Here is a 6,000-nt window from a genome sequence, read left to right as displayed (position 1 = left end):
GAGGTAAATTTCAGTGAGCAAATGTAATTTAAAATCATCCGTATATATTTAGTATATATTTTAGCCTTGATGTAACCTATCACTGACCATGAACACCACAGCCTGCTCTGCACCAGTCAAACATAGTGGCATCAATGTAAACTTCACTGCAGTAGTCCAAGTTAACGTGTTTAAGTAACGCAACATTTTTTCATTTAAAATAATTCAGCAACTTCTCATGTTCTTGTCACGTTCCATCTTTCTTAAAAATTTCCTCATCTGTCAGAGCACAGTAACTTTTTTTACCCTCTCCCTGGAAAACACAGCAGCTGTACATTTAGCTCACAGACACACTTTGTGACAAACTGCACAGAAATGTTTGTGTGTTTGCTGATATTTGTTGAAATATTTGAAAAGTTCCATTTGAAATGTCCTGCCACTTAAAAAAAAAATACACATGTATAATATGCATTAACCTGCGTGTCAGAGTTAATTGCTCATTAACTGAAGGAGTCAGAATGCCGTTCCAGACCTTTCCAGCCCACTTTAACTCCTGCAGGGAAGGAGTAGAAAATGAATTGACTGTTGAGTGTGTATTTGGATTAAAGTCACAAATATGACTCCCATATCACATATACATATATATACATATATACACACATATACATATATATATACACACACACACATATAGATAGATCTATCTATATATATATATATATATATATATATATATATATATATATATATATATATATATATATATATATATATATATATATCTCATGTTCTGCTTTCCTGAGGTGAATATAGGGTTGTTTTTGCGCCATTTTTCTTTAAAGCATTGGTCTTTAGGAATAAAACAGAGTTGCCCTGCTGCTCAAGCTGCAAGTGCGTGATTATGTTTTTGAAGCAAACAATTAGACGGTAGACAACACGACACCCTCTTATTAGCTCCAACAAAAAAATATTTATTTTGTAAGCACATTTCATTAAAACTACCCCTGCTGCTTAAAAGAATCAGTCTAATTACGCACATACTTTATGTGGCACGACTCGTCACCTTGTAATTTAAAGTATTGTACTGCTGAACAAAGTACAATAATTAATAAAAGTTATCAGAAAAGACTCATTAGAAGCTTTCTTTGTTCAACCATGATTTTAAAGGGCAATGAGTCATGTATGACCTTTATCGACCTCCATTGCTATGTTTGGCCGACTCATCAGAGGATGTTCCTGCACGACAGTTATATTTCTACAGCCAAGAGGAAGAAAAGCGGGAAGGTGACAGTTCAGTGCAGAAATACGGAACATCTCTCATCCGCATTGTAATCAGTAACGTGGGCTGGAATATTTTTGCACTTCCAGGCACTGTGAATTCAGCCTTTTTAGCCACACACCTGTTTCCCTCTTTTTTCACACCTTGTCATCACCTTGCTTCTCTCCTCTCTTTTCTTTGTTTTTACCTACCTTTCACCTATTTTTCTCCCTCATTCTTGCTTTGGGTCACTAATTGGAAAGCTGGACCCCCTAATGTTTCATTACACCAGCTTCAGCGTGTGTGTGTGCTCTGACTAACAGACAAGCGTGATTACAAAACACAAGTTTGCACCGCTCTGATTTCATAAGTGATGAAAATTGGGCTTTTGTTGCAGTTGTGTTTGTGTGCAGGGAATATGAAACTCTCAGCATCAGGAGGCTGAGGATGCTTTTTCTGTTGCATGCAAATGAGAACTGTGTCACTATTTACTTCTCCATTCAGCTGGAGTTTGTCTCACACCATCTACCCCATGATTTGCTTCATTGTATTGTTTTGTTGCATCAACCCTTTGAACCCAGATGAAGGATACAAACACAGTACTGCAAGGAAATATTTACTGATATATTTAACATGTGAACTCCTTCGTTAGCTCTTCCGGTGTTGTCGTCCTGTCTGCAGGAGAGGAGGAACTTACTGTGCAGAAATTGTCCCTTGTTAATCTCAGCTTCCTCAGCAGGATCTCTGTTAGTGAGATCTTTGATAAAAATAAATTTCTTGAGAGACTCTTCCCCACTTTACAGGTGTGAGAATTGTATCACAGTCTGTGTGGAAAAGTCCTCTTTCAATAAGTAGTAATGAAGTTAATTAAACACAAAGAATCTCTGGGTAAGAAGGTTTAGCATCTACATGGTGCTGCGTGCTGGGTGAGAAGGAGGAGGAATAAGTCTGGATTGGCAGGGGTTCAGACTACGATTGAGTTATAGGCACATGTAGTTAGTGATCCAAGACATGTTGTCAAACAGCGTCTGGGCATACTCCACCAGACTCCGGAGCAGCTGGTTGTGCCGACCCAGGAGGATTCCTTGGCTAGAGATGGCTTTTTGAGACTGTGGCTGGAGTCGAATAGTTGAAAAAATTACCTCCTATGTGTTTTTATAATCACTTTTCCTTGGATTTGATGGAAAACGTCATGAGGCCCAGAAAAGATGTAAGGGGAGACGTGGAGCACTGAGGTGAACTGTAGCAAAAACCTGACTGTACCTCTAATATATTGCTTAATACTCTGATGTCTATCATGTTTAAACTACGATGACCCTAAAATGAGCTACAAAAAAAGTGCATTCTTAGCATGTTGTTTCATGCAGGCTACACAGCATCGTTATTATGGACAAGCCTCGGGGGTCCAGGCTTGCTCGATAAAGTCACTGTGCCCTCTCAGCTGAATTCTACTGATACACTTTGACTCTAATTCATGCAAATTGATTAAACACCCATTTTGACTATAAGTTATTGCAGTGCAAACTCAGTTTAATTATTCAGTTCAGAGTAGTTTCGTGCTTCTGCAGAAATCGTGGTAAACAGCATGACTCAGATCAACACTGAGTGTTCACCCCTCATGTTTCTTTGAAACTAAAAAGAGATCCTACGTCATCTTGTGCAGCTAGTTTTGAAGCATTACCCTACTCAAACATTTCAAAACAAATGGAAATGTGTTGAGGAGATTGTGCGCTCACAGTTAGCTGTTCTTGTGTGTGTGGTGAGTTCATTAATCCACTTCTGCACCTGGAAAGAACGTCTCAACTGACTGTTTCTGCTTTGACCCTAAAATCTGAAACAGGTATTTTTGCACTTTTCTAAGTGTGGCTTTCTTCTTCTATGGTGGCAATTCTGAATATGTTATGTGGGTGTAGAATAGCAAATTGACTTGAGCTGAATGCTCCAATGTCAAAGTTAGTTCCCCATTCAGTTCAGTTCATGTGATCTGTTGCCGACCCTGAAGCTGCATAGATGGAAACATGCTGGTAAAGAATTTCACTTCATAACCAAGGCTGGAATTTAGAAGAAAAATGGAAATCAAGTGAAATGAGTTTTAATTTGTTGTTCATATTTTATCTTCTGTGAAGATATGATCCAGTGCAGGACCTAACTGTATTTAAGACTTTCAAGATTAAACTACAATTTAAAATACTATTTTATTTTGCTAATGTGACCCAATCCCTCGTATGCCTACAGAATTCATCCAGCTCTTATTTTGGCTGCCACGCAGATGGCATGGTAAAAAAAAAAAAAAAGGCCTGTATTTGTATAGAGCTTTACTTGGTCCCTAAGGACCCCAAAGCACTTTACACATTCAGTCATCCACCCATTCACACACTGGTGATGGCAAGCTACATTGTAGCCACAGCTGCCCTGGAGCGCATGATAGGAAATCTTTTAACAGAGCAAAATAACCAAAGAAAAACTGAGTTTTAAAGGTGCAGCCTGTTTTTGTGGAGCCTACTTTGGCCAGATTATGTAACAATTAACTGGCTGAAGCGCAGAACAGAAATGAATTAGCACCTTTACAATGTTTTGCTGATGAGTAAATGGAAGACAGGTGTGAAGGCTAATGAGCAATCAGGAGTCCAGGTGGAGGTGAGGACATGGACACAAACATAGAGACGAAGCAAAACAGTAAACACAGGAAATGGAACAAGAGCTGAAATGAGCACACACACAGAGACAGGTCTGTGTGCGCCCGCAGCAACTCTTAAACTACATTATGTGCTCTCAGATGTTTATGGACCATTGTTGGTGCCGTAATGTGGGAAAAGCCTGACTTTGAAATCCAGAAAGTAATTTCACCCATTACAGAGGAATGTCCGTGGCTTTCAGATGGCACACCAGGCGCTCACACACATGTAGACAGCCAATCAGAGGGCTCTATTACAAAACAGAATTTGGGGTTATCAAGGTAACTAGAAGTTTAACCACACCAGTCCTTCTGACCCGTCACTGATTATGTATTAGTTTGAGGACTGATTTTAGCACTACATTGCAGTTTTTTAAGCCCTCCACGGTCTGGCCCATTTCTATATAAGCAAGATGCTGACTCCATATGAGATGTCAACGTCAGAGTAGGGAAGGCGGCCGGTGTCCTCTGACGTCTCCAACCTATTTGTAACCCGACCTCCCTAAATCTTAGGATCAAGATCAGACTATTGAAGTCTATCGTCATTCCGACTGCACTGTATGCTAGCGAAACCTGGTGCTCAACAAATGCGATCACTTAACGCCTGAACTTGCTTCAACAATGTGGCCTGCAGCGAATCGTGAGAATTTCTTACCGGGACCGGATAACGAACAATGAGGAAGGCACCTGCCCTTTAGCTGACGTTGTTGGAGAAAGGCGCTTCCGCTTTGCGGGCCATATTCTACGTCTACCCCCTTATCGCCCAGCCAAGATTGCCATTACATGGTTCCTGCGCACTGGCCAGCGAAAGCAAGGCTGACCAAAGTTCACATGGTGTCGAACGTTTATGGATGATCTGAAAACCGTCGACATCGCCTGGGACAAAGCCGAGGCAATCGCCGCTGACCGGCATCGATGGAGATCGTTAGCTGTCCAATGCCGGCGGCGTAGGAGGGACTAAGTGCTTAGTAAGTTAGGTGAGATCTGTTGGCATGGATTTGTGGAGGGCACTAAAGTTTGTCTAGTAAAAGTTGATCAAGCCTTTGCTACTGGGGTTCCATGACTTTGGAATTCCCTGCCTGAGGATCTCAGAGAGCTCTCTAACCTCTTTTAGAGCTCTCTGTATTGGTTTTTCCTTCGTTTTTCTTTTTCTTTTAAAATTCTTTTCAATTTCATTGTAGTTATTTAAACTTTAACTTTTCATAGCTGTTGCTTTCATTACTATTCAACACTTTGTAACTTTGTTTTGAAGAGTGTTTTATACATTTAAGTTCAACCTTTGATGGTGAGTATTATGAAGGTGGTTCTTTTTTTAACTAGGGTACATAACTATGGTAAGTTGTGCTGCAAACCTAACTTGCTCCAGAGCTAGCTATGTTCCAGATTAGAAATCAATAGATTTGAAATCATTGCTAATAAATTATTCATAAAATTGCAAAATCACTCGTAGAAGATTTCTTGGACTTCACACATCGGTGCATGGATGGATAATTTGATTGCCCTACATGGATTAGTAGAGCAGTCCATGTCTGTTATATGCTGCCAACCCCAACATCACTCATATCACATCTCATTTTTATTTCTTCACCTGCATGAAAAATAGTACTTTTGTGCGTTGGACACTGACACAAAAAATCTAAATTGCTTTGGAATAATCTGTAAGTAAAGATCAATGTTGTTGTGATAGAAGCCACAGAGAAATATGAAAAAAGGTTTATTTTTTCAGTGTTGACCTCTCAGAACATCCAAGCTGCATCTAATATTTTCAAGATAAACTGTGCATGTGTCTATTTTGATATTATCACATAGTTAATTTCATAGAAGCACAATATCCTTAGGGTGGAAAAAAAATCAGATAAAGCAGAGGACACGGAGACGATAACCAGCCCTGTGAATAAACAGTTACAGACATGACCTCACTTCCAGAAGAAAGTTAGAGCAGATTTACGACGCTGGCTTTGAATGAGCAATGAATGATTTCTAACTGGAAGACATTTAACAAATAGTTCAAAGAGGAGTACGAATTAGCTTGATGACGACAGAATAATTAAAGGACTCTGGTTTAGTCTGTACAGCGTTGCATTGGACA

Source organism: Aulonocara sp. 'chitande type north' Nkhata Bay, linkage group LG9 (assembly GCF_057382095.1).
Source record: "Aulonocara sp. 'chitande type north' Nkhata Bay isolate Kocher_YH1m ecotype deep benthic linkage group LG9, A_spYH_male_GT1.1, whole genome shotgun sequence".
Lineage (NCBI taxonomy): Eukaryota > Metazoa > Chordata > Actinopteri > Cichliformes > Cichlidae > Aulonocara > Aulonocara sp. 'chitande type north' Nkhata Bay.
This window is presented reverse-complemented; position numbering follows the sequence as displayed.